At 39.9% G+C, this 12048-nt stretch overlaps 1 protein-coding gene across 3 annotated transcripts in view; it reads left to right on the top strand.

Moving 5' to 3' along the window:
• Positions 1 to 12048, top strand: part of CECR2 (CECR2 histone acetyl-lysine reader) — a 114189-nt gene that overhangs the window by 22407 nt on the left and 79734 nt on the right. The window lies entirely within an intron of this gene.

A 12048-nucleotide genomic window follows, 5' to 3' on the forward strand; every position in this document is an offset into this window, starting at 1 on the left:
TCTTGTGGGGGACTTGCGTGAGGTAAAACTTAATAATTTGGAGTTTCAGGCAGGATTTGCTCTAATAAACAATAACGATTTTATTTAACAAGGAAGTTTATGACACGAGTGGATAAAACTTAGGTTACTTCAGTTTACAATGTTAGTTCACTTCAAGGTTTTCTCAGTTGTTTCACACTTAATACTTTGGTTCTTAACTTAATACTTTGGTTCTTAAAGGTGCTACTTTCTGTCAGTTACACACCCCCTTGACAACCCTACTCCTGAGGTACTCCAATAGACCCAAGGTTTCACTGGTTTGGGAGTCTTCTCTTACTAAAATAATCTATCCCCTCCTGACTGGGATGAGACCTAAGTAAACTGTACAGCTTCTACTTCTCTTGTCTCAGCCTCAGCCTCCCAGTTACCGTATTTTTCGCTCTATAAGACACACTTTTCCCCTCCTAAAAAGTAAGGGGAAATGTGTGTGCGTCTTATGGAGCCAAGGCAAGTGGGAGGCTCTGCTCAGTGCTCCCTTTAAAGAGTACCCTTCTCCCTTCTCGGGGAAAAGTCTGCAAGCGCCGCACACACGCTCCACGTGGCTCGTGAAAGGGAGTGCTGAGCAGAGCCTGGGATGCATCCAGGCTCTGCTCAGCGCTCCCTTTAAATAATATTTTTTTTCTTGCATTCTCCCTTGAAAAACTAGGTGCATCTTATGGTCAGGTTCATCTTATGGAGCGAAAAATGTGGTAATTCCTGGCCTAATTACTCTTACACACTGTCATTCACACCAAGCTCAGAGACACCTTTCTCTAGCTTGTGATATTTTACTCAGAGTGGATGTTTCTACCCAGAACCAATTCTCACTCCCTATCTTCCTACCTATTCTCCCACCCTCAATCCCAACCTACCTCAAAACCTCCTCCCAACACTCCCTCCAAAACTCACTGTCTCTCCAAATCATCTCCTTTTCAACTCCCCCTCCTGGAACCTCGGCCAATCAGAGGCTGCCATACACTAACCCTTTTCTGGCATGGGGAAACAAACTTTTCCATCACACATGGAAGATGGAGTTTTCTCCCGCTCCAGAGGCTAGTACCCAAATCAATGGCTTCAAGTTACCTGAAAGGAGAGATTTTGACTAAACATCAGGAAGAACCTTCTGACATTAAGTGCTCTTCAGCAGTGGAACAGATTCTCTTGGAAGGTGATGGACTGGAGGTTTTTAAAACACAGGTTGAATGGCCTTCTGTCATGGATGCTACAGATTTATGATTCTATGGTTGCAATTGGTTTGTAATACACTGGAGCTAGGGACTTTGACCCATATTGAATTAGAGTTTGCTCCATCTCACATTGATTAGTAAACTTTTAGCAAAAGGTCTCCATATTTTCCTTTGGAAGCATAAATACTAAAAATAATCATTTTTAAAAATTGAGAACTGGGATTTCAGATTCCACAGAAAGTGCCATATTATTTTGACAAACAATGTACTCTACAGTCCAGGGTTCTCATCAATCTGTAGAACGTGGAACACACTTTTATGCAGTTGGCTTGGTCTGGAGTTAGTCTTGTAGGACCACCCAAAACGTAGCCAAACAGTTAAGGCCAAAGGATACATCTATGCGGAATGAGGAAAAGGGTGGTGTTGATGCTGTTCCATTATTAATGTAATGTAGACGCATGTGGTATGAAAACAAGTGAGTTTCTCTGCTCCTTGTTCCTTCATCCTGATCCAAAGCTGGAGCTTATAAAAAACCTGCCTGCTTTTCCTTCCTGAAAATGGGCTGCCTCCTGATTGGAATGACAGCTTTGACCTGGAAGACTTCATTTCATTATAGTCCTAATCAGATACAGAGATTACTTGATTGACTATTTAATAATGAAATAAAGTTGCTTTTAATTCCTTGAGCACACACAGGGCTAATTAAATTAACCCTTCAGTAGCTGGCATGCTTTGGAGTGAAATGGAGAATGTTCTGGAAGCCAAATTGAGGTGGGTTTGGGGAAGAGGATTGTTTGTGAGTTATTGGGTTCCTGAGATTGTGGTACTCTTGCCAAAGAGAGAAGGGTAGCAGCATACATGTTTGTAAAGTTTGTAAAAACTTTTAATTGATTAAGAGCCGGTACCCTTAAAGCCATTTGGTATTTTTATCTTGACTTGCCACTATGGATTGATACTAGTAACTTATGTGTGGAATATCTTATTTGAAAGCTGCTTGAGGGAACCTCCAGCTCAGTTATGTTGTGAATACCTGAAAATAGGGAGTGTTTTTTTTAGAGATTCTAGCTGTCATGATTGTTGAGATCATTTATTGCAAATTTATACTCACATTTAAACACATTACATTACATTCTTTTTTCCGTCTCTTGCTTACATGCATGCATTCAGTGCGCGCGCGCTCTCTCTCTCTCTCTCTCTCTCTCTCTCTCTCTCTCTCTCTCTGACACACACACACACACACACACACACACACACACACACGGCTCAGGGATTGAAAAAAGACCCACATGCAATGAAGAAGCAGAATCACACCCTACCCACTGGGTTCTCCTATTCCAACTAGGAGCTCACGGAACAGCCACATGACTGAGATGCAATATATGCTTGATAACTGCAACTGAACTGGGCAGTTTATGGTTTCTCCCCGTTCCTCCTATGAGGAGAATGAGTTTTATGAGTTTAAAGAGCCACCCCACCCCCTTTCTGGGATCAATCATGTTATGGGGCAGTAACAGACTTTGCCTAGTGTGTCTGATATCCCTGCTACTACTATGCAGAATCATTAAGGAATCCTTAGTGGATTCTCTATCTGCAGAGCTTTTACCTCATAATGCTTCTTAGAAACCATCAGTTTTAGCTGGTTTGCTAGTGTTGCAGGTGGAGTGGCATGTGCATAGTCAAATACCAGTTTCAGGTGTGGCAAGGCAGTCTACCTTACTGTCTGACATGGATAATGCTCCACCTCCAAACCCTTTTCTGATTTTTTTTTTAGTGATATGGACAAAGGAATTAATGTAGGTTAGATAGGCCAGATTAATTTAACTAAGAAGTTATGGTGTATTCACATTACTGTTTACTGTTGATCTAGCACAGTCACTGCTGGTTATTTAAACCAATATCACATGATATTCACCACAATGCATCTACCCTGTGGCTTTTAGAGAATATTTTTCTTCGAAGTATTTTTTCTGAAACTGGCTTCCCTGTGATTTGAAAACAGATGTTGTTGTTCCATTGTACTGGGAACAGTTCGGACAGCATTTGTAAGTGTGCAGATGCAAGAAAGAAAAGGCCAACCTCACAGGGTTTTAAGCCACTAGTGTGAACACTGCCTGAAATTTATTATAACATATATAAATAGCATAAAGTTATTCACCTAAGGTTTACTTGGAGAAGACCCACTGAAATTCATGAGGATGGCTAAGTTAGTCCCATTAATTTCAGTGGGTTTACTCTGAGTAAAACTTAGTTGAATACCACCCAAACGAACTAACATAGTTAGCTTCCCACTAACTTCTGTATCCCACTAACTTCTGCTTAGAGTAGTTTCACTAAAATTAACGGACCTAAGTTAGTGAAGGTCATTAATTTTAATGAGCCTCTAGCATTGGATACAGCCCAAAGCAATAAAGAAGGAAAGTTTTTTTAATAGTACATGCTTTAGATGAAGTAATAGGTAGGAAATGTTTAACTTGCTAAGTTACGGAAGATCCATAGCAAGGTATACTTAGAAATCGAAGCCCTTCTCTGCCTCTTTGGTAGAAGGCACAGCATTAAATTCACTTAGCGTAGCTGTTGCTAGCTCAGATGTAAGACAGCAGCCATGGCTTTTTACTTATAGGAAAACTTGCCTGGGAATTAGGTTGAGGAAATTAGGTATTGAAAGAAGGTAGATGGTTCCTCCACTGAATCTTAATTACCCTAACAGAGGCAGTTTGAATTTGAGCAAATCCCAGAGGATATTGTCCCCAATGAATAATATAGGACAAGGTAAGTTCAGCCTTGACTTACAGCGCAACACACAACTGAGATGCATTTATATATGTACGCCTGCTCCCTCGGCCAATAAAGCGAGATGAGCGCAGCAACCCCAGAGTCGTCCGCGACTGGACCTAATGGTCAGGGGTTCCTTTACCTTTATACTCGAGTATAAGCTGACCCGAATATAAGCCAAGGCACCTAATTTTAGCACAAAAATTGGGAAAACTTATTGACTCAAGTATAAGCTGGTTCACCACACCACAAACATGGTGGTGGCGGCAGTGGCGGAGGAAGAACAAGCAGCCCAAAAGGGTTGCTTTCGGGCTGCTTGTTCTGCCGCTGCCACCGCCCACATCACTCGAGTATAAGCCGAGGGGGGCTTTTTCAGCATAAAAAATGTGCTGAAAAAGTCGGCTTATACTTGAGTATACAGTATATGGTACTTAATACATTACACAAGGCACTCTGACAACTTTGGTATATTCCTAATTCTATGTGACAAGGTTAACTAATCCCCGAGTATGTACAGGCCATGCACAGTTAGAAAAATGTTTTTGGGGGAGGCATGTAAGTTATTTATTTATTTATTTATTTTTCCATTTCATTTCTATCCCACCTTTCCTGCAAGGAGCTCAAGGTGATGCACATAATTCTCTTCCTCCCCATTTTATCCTCACAACAACCCTGTGAGGTAGGTTATGCTGAGAGACTATGATTAGCTCAAGGTTACCTGATGAGTTTTATGGCTCAGCAAGAATTTGGGCCCTGGCATCCCAAGTCCTAACTCAACACTAGCCACTACACCAATCTAGCTTTTAAATGGATCACATATGAGATGATAAATGATGAAAGGATTTCATAGTTCTTGCTGTATTAATTATGCAGAACATTAAGGGTTTTGTAGACAAAGTCTAAGGGGATGCAGATGGCGCTGTGGTCTAAACCACAGAGCCCAGGGCTTGCCGATCGGAACGTCAGCGGTTTGAATCCCTGCAACGGGGTGAGCTCCCGTTGCTCAGTCCCAGCTCCTGCCAAGCTAGCAGTTTGAAAGCACATCAAAGTGCAAGTAGATAAATAGGTTCTGCTCAAGTAGATAAATAGGTTCTGGCGTTTCCATGCACTGCTCTGGTTTCACCAGAAGTGGCTTAGTCATGCTGGCCACATGACCCAGAAAAACTGTCTGCGGACAAACGTCGGCTCCCTCGGCCAGTAAAGCGAGATGAGCGCCGCAACCCCAGAGTCATTTGCGACTGGACCTTAACTGTCAGGATCCTTTACCTTTACCTTTAGACAAGAGTCTACCGCTTCTTAGTGTCTGGCCAGCTGTAATATAGGGTGAAAACAAATATATAATTTGAAAAGCAGCTATAGTGGGATCTTCCCTTGAGTTGAAGCTGGGTGGGCTTCACAAGGTGATGTCCAAAATTAGTCATACTTGTAAATTGACAAAAGTTTGATATCACTATAAATTCTTTGAGAGATGTAGCATATATATATTAACAGTCAATGCGGTTAAGGTATAAGTTCTTAACTTTCTCCTCATGCTTCTGAGCAGCTCTTTGCCTTTTAAAATTTAATTTACTCATTTGTCAGTCCATCTTTCACCTTAACTTAAAAATGAAATTTTTTTTAAAGTTGCAAAATAACTCTGGGAGTGTGTATATGTGTGCTATCAGAGGTATGAGTCAGTTAGTATGCTGCATAGTCAGCCTCCTCCAGTGATAAAATTGAGCTATGCTGAAAGCTTGTAGTACATTTACAAGAAGGTGCTTCAAAACTGACGATCCTGTTCCTGATTGGGTGCTGTTAAAAGATTTATTTTCAGCCTGTTGAAGTTTGAGACCACTTAATCAGTTCTTAAGGGCCGGAGGGTATTGTTTTGCTTATTCTTTTGGCTGGCCTGTAAGCCTGGCTTCTTAGCACTGATTGCAGATAAACCTAGTTCCTCTGTAAAGAAGATACTATGGATAAGGCTTTAAGTAGAAATGACAGTCCTCCCATTATCATCCTGATTCTTGCATATCAGATTGTTCAGAATGATGTAAGTAATGAAATTAGTCAGGATGACTAGTTTTCCTGAAATATAGAGAATGCTCCTTGAATGCAGGTTTTACTCAGAATTTAATTAAAAACAATTTATCAGGAATTACTGAAAGTTGTGCCATATGTATCACTTGTATATCTTTAATTGCACAGAATGCTAGTTCCATTGGTGTAGGTTTTTTTAAAAAATAGTTTGATAGTGGACACATAAGTTGAAGAAAGCATACACAATAAATGTAAGAAAGAGAGATTATTGGTGATACTAATGTAGGAGCTGAAAAGAAGGATTGGCTTGGATGAGATTGCTCTGTGGACAGAGCCAAAGTGTATATAGGGAGTATATTTTTGTAAAAATCAACTAAGAAGATTCTGTTAAGGGCCACCATGAAATGCACTTTATAAATTGATAGAAGGATGTTTATAGTGTAAGTTGCAATACAGCCTAGATGCCAATGTACCATAAAATGTCTTCCTATTTCTCATCTAACCTAATAGATGGAATGTGCAGCAGGCCCTCGCTGAACGGTTTCTACCTGGGTGGGAATATCTTATCCATAATAATTTTGTGAAATAAACTGCTGATTATTTTTGTTTTGCTGTTGAATCTTGCCATTGAATCTGTAATTCAAATCCAAGCCAAAGTCCACTGATGGTTAGTGTACTTTTCAAACCAATCTCTCTCTCTCTCTCATTTTTAAATGTCCCTAATTGCTCTTAAAATTTATTGATAATTTAAATTCTTGTAAACTACAGTGGTTTTGCTGCAGTCAAGTAGTATGTAACATTTGCTAAACAAAACTCAATAAAATGAAATGAAAAATGTTTTTATATTTTATGTAGGTAATTTATATAAACATATTAGGCTGCTGCTTCTTCTTCTCAAAATTTGTATGCACTTCCCATGAGTTGCTGGAGCCGGACCTTTCAGTGTCCCATATCTGAAATTGGAGGAGAGAACTGCTAGTGGCAACCCCTGTTTCTAAAATGTTTGGTGGATGAGTAGAGCTTATTGCAGAAGCAATTGCTAGAAATAATAGCAGCTCCTTCAAAACCGTGCATGCAGAATGATGATGGTGTGTGTAGTTTTCTTTTCTTTTTTACACTGGAGAATAAAATAAAAAGGCAGCAGGATCAGCAAGTAGATGAAAGGCAACCCCTTTAACATTTGCTCCTTAAGTCCAGCATTTCTCAGCAGTTGGCTGGAGACTATTCGGGATGATCCTGTGGAGTTCCAACAAAGGGACGAAGAAAACTCCCACCCCTGGATCCCCCTCCCCAACAATGCATGAAACAACTTGATAAATGATTGCTCTGTCAAGGAACTGTGGAGATGGAGATGTCTGGGAGCGCAAGGGGGAATGTATCTAATTCGAAGATTGTGGCAAGTTGATGGGTTGAGAGAAGGTAGTGATAGGAGCTTGAGAGGGTTGCACATTGGAACAAGGGTTTGCAAATTAGTTTTAGCCCACCATCATTTCTCCCACATCGTACTCTGAAATGAAAATGCATCTGTTTTCTCCTGACTATTCTCCTGATTGTGTCTGGGGTTTAATTTCCCATTTATAGACAGGAGGCTATATTTCTGATCCACCAACTTACTTTCTCACCTTCTATCTGGATATAGGAGAACAAACAGAATTGCATAACCCTCACACTGGCAGGCAGTGCACATCTCTCTTGCCACTGCTTTCAGCTCAACCAATAAAGCTTCCAATTCAGAATAAAAAAGCTACAGAAATGGAGTCCATAGCCTGGCTCTATTCAACGGAACATTAATTACCCTAAAACAAAAACAAGAGGAGTTCACAGCTGGGGCCCAACACTGCAAATTCCCCTTCCTCCCTTTTCCACTGCCTCTCTAGAGTGAACACACCAGCTATTTATGCAATCTCTCCTCGTACGCAATTGCTATTGGACCCACAGGACACTCTCCCCCCCCCATAGGGTTTTACAGGATGATGTTGCTAACTCTGGGTTTTAGGCATTTCAAAGCAGGCATGGAAGGTTTCCAAAGGCAGAATGTTCCGCACAACAAAACCCCCAGTACTTTGATTTACTGTGTAGCAGTTGCAGGGAGCAGTACCAATTAGGATGCAACCAAATCCGCCTTTAGTCTGCTTCATCACTGGGTTTCTGCAAATGAAGCTTCTGGTGATCTGTTTTAACAGGCTAGCCAGACTTAGTTTTACACACTTGTAGGTCACTGACTGGAGTTTGAGGTGACTTCCCATTTTGGTTGTAATATTTGTTTTATTGGATGGTGCTGAAAGAAGTGAATTTGGCGGTTAGTCTCAAAATGTTCTCACCAAAACTCTATTTTGATAGGCTGCTAATTTTGCAAGGTAGACTGAAACCAAGTCCAGTTTTTCAACCAGTATAATGGAATACGCTAGAGAGACAGATTTATAGTACATTGTTTTATTACATTTGTCTCAAGCTTTTTGTTACAGCATTAGGGCAGTGAAAAACCAGTGCTCCAGAATATTTTATTTATTGAGTTGCTGCTCTATTTCCGATTAATGATAGGTGAGATCAGAACTGGGGATGATAGTTATTCCACATTTACCTGGGGATGCAGAAAGGTGTTTATTGGATATTTTCAAGAGGGCAGAAATCTATTATGGAAACTTTAGATATATGGCAGTGGTCTTTGAACTCCTTAACTTCAAGGAACCCTTTTCATATTGAGTTATCTGCTGAGAAACATTAGCAGTAGAACCCCTGTGCCCTCTGTGAAATAGTCACTTTAGAACAGGCACGTCCAACTCCCAAGAGACTGAGATCTACTCACAGTATAAAAAGCTTGAGCTTTTTTTAGGGGGGTTGACCTAAGTTGACCTAAGTTATTGAGCTTAGAACACTAAGGCAATCACTGCCGCGATCCACCTGGGACACCGCTGTCATCAACTGGTCGATCACAATCCACCTATTGGACATACCGTACCTGCTAGAATATGCACCTCATTCATGCAGGGTATTATCCATACCTGTAGGGGCTTGTTGCCTTTCCATGTGGTGTGTACCCTAATGACTCCAAATCTTTCCCTGTAAATGCAGGGAGAGATTGATAGTGATAGAAGGGTAATTTTCTTGTAACATCTATGGGCAGGGTGGGGAATGAAACTTGAGTCTGTTTTCTAACTTTTATTTGGCTTTTGTAATGGCTGAGATTATATTGACTTTTTCTTTCATTTTATCTTATTTTTAAAATGGTTCTTTTTGTTTGCCCTTTACTTGCTAAGATAACCCTTTGTATGCTTGGAAACCTGCAAGGTACCTTTATTATTTTTTTAAAAGATTTTTATTAAGGTTTCAACAGATTTTATAATAACAAACAAGACAAAACAACACAACAACAAACAATAAATGGTAAAAAACACAAAAACCAAACAAAAATATATAAGTTCAACTCTTAATTTCATATAATTTACTTTCCTGACTTCCTCACATCTCCCTTTTCTGTATTCAAATTTCCAATTTAGTTTCAGCAAATTCTTCCTCTATTTTGACTAATTTGACTAATTTTAATATTACTTAATTTCTTTTAAATTAACCATTCCCACTGCTGTCCACTTATCTTCTAATCCCCCATCATTTGATTAATTTAACTGTGTTTCTTTACTTGTTACTCATAAAACATCTTTGCACATTCCTTTCAGCTTTGTCACTAATGCCACATTATCTCACTATCCTGCATCACTTTAACATTCAAATAATTTACAATGTTTTTGCAGATAATCTTTAAATTTCTTCCATTCTTCTTCTGTTTGTTCTTCTCCCATGTCTCGGATTCTGCCAGTCATTTCTGCCAGTTCCATGTAGTCTATCAATTGCATCTGCCATTCTTCCAAGGTGGGCAAATCTTGTGTCTTCCAATACTTTGCGATAAGTATTCTTGCTGCTGTTGTTGCATACATAAAAAAGGTTCTATCCTTCTTTAACACCTTCTGGCTTTAACACCTTCTGACTTTTTCTTTCAAACTGGTGTTAAGAAGAATTTAAGTTGTACACCACCCTGGGATCTTCTGATAAATGGCGGTATATAAACCAAATAAAGAATAAAAAAAACCTTGAAATATAAAAGTATTTAAATGTAACTTATGCCATACAATAAAATAACTACATTCTCTTAAATTCTTCCTTTCTTGCAGAGAAAGGGTGTTGGGTTTATCCAATCTCCAGTTTCAATTATTGCAATGTTTGTGGGGCTGCATGCACTTGAGGAGAAGAAATGTGTAATGTGTAATGCAATCCCAGTGAGCTCATTAGGATTTCCCTCAAGTAAGTGTATATAAGATTGAAGCCAAGGGCACACTTACTGAGAAGTAATCCCCACTGAACATAATGGTACTTACTTAAAGTAGACATGTATAGGTTGCAGGGCCAGCCCAAGACATTTTGGCACATGAGGTGAACCACAAAACGGTGCCTTCCCCCTCTATCAAAAAAGGAGTGAGTGAAGATCCACACCAGAAAGAAGAGGAAACAGAGCTACATTAGGAACTTAAATCTCTGTCTCCTAAATTCAGGAGACAGGATGCTGAAAATTTTCGCGGTGAATAATCTAGGAATAAAAATCTGAAACATATTTATGTTCGTTATAAGGAATGTTTTGCTTCAGTTCTAGTGATATTAGCACATGTTGTTCGGGTAAGTGTATTTGGGATGGAGCTGAGCACCCATTACCTATTTTTTTGTCATTATAAATGCTTCTTACCTTTGGTCTCTGAATACCAGTCATTAACTACACACTACCATACTTTCTCCTCAGTGTCAATTTGCTTTTTGCTTACACTGGTTGGTTCCTTTTATGCTTTAAAAAAGAACAGTTTGCTGGTATTCTCTTATTTATGACATTTTTGTACAGCTACATATCAAAGCAGAACAATCTGTTTTCAGTACTAAATCTGCAGTTTGTTTCCTCTTTTAATCATTCTTGTGAAGAACTAGGTATTGTTTTCCAAAGAGCCATTCAGAAATATTTTCATTTCACATTTGCTCAAACTGTCTCTTGGCAAAATTTTGTGCACCTAGTCGCCATGACATCAAAATCCCGCTCTTCCTGTGTCTACTCTGCCATGTCTTTCCATGCCCTTGGTCAGACCCTTCAGTCTCATCCTCACATCTGTTCCTTTTTTCTTGCAGCCCTTTTAAAGGAGCAGCTTCTCCCTTTGTCTCTATGTGAGGATTTGCTCAAAGAACCAAGAAAATTAAGGCACTCTGGTGTAACTTACCCCGGCATGTATTCAAAAGAGCACTATGCTACAGTGCACAATGGCTACCCCTCATTCAGTTGCATATGTTTACCCCACAGTAACTGGAAAGTTGCCACAGGAGGCAGGCAGAACTTGGTGTAAACACTCTGCAGTCATTGTGGCATAATAAGAACAAGCCCTAATGTATTTTGTTTGGCTTCATCATCCTGTGTATGAAATTATTCTCTAAAGGGTTGAGCCCTCCCTCTGACAAGAGGGAGCTATCAGTTGGTTTGTGAAAATTTGTAGAAGTGCAAAAATCTTAAGGGGAGAAACCCAAAACAGCCCAATGCAGACTGAGCATGCTCTATGCATATATAATGCTGATTGATTATTGGGGGTGGGGGGGTGTGTTACAGAAAACAAAGGGAGAGGGAAATAGAATGGAGTCTTCTTGAAGAGGGCATGGCTAGTGGTCTGGCACCTAGAACAGTAACATTTCACACTGCAGCCTGCTGTTGAAAGTCCCATTTGTCTCCTGATAGTGCTCATCGCTAACTGCCGTTTCTAATTTAGTATCTGTGCAAATAAAACTTTGCAAAGAGTTGCAGGGTTTTCTCACACAGAAAAGTTAAGTCATGCTAGGCAGATGTTTGGAAACCAGGATCCTCCTGGTTTGACATCCTGTCTTATAAACAAGCTGTCATTTAAACAATCCATTATTTCCCAAGTTGTAGTTCAAAACCTATGAAGGGTGCCAGTTAGGGATCATTGCTGTAAATTGAGTAATTTCAGCAGAAATCCTCCAGCCATGTAGGAGAGGGAAGGGGAGCATGTGAACATGA

The sequence above is a fragment of the Podarcis melisellensis genome (assembly GCF_964234715.1).
Source record: "Podarcis melisellensis genome assembly, chromosome: 10".
Lineage (NCBI taxonomy): Eukaryota > Metazoa > Chordata > Lepidosauria > Squamata > Lacertidae > Podarcis > Podarcis melisellensis.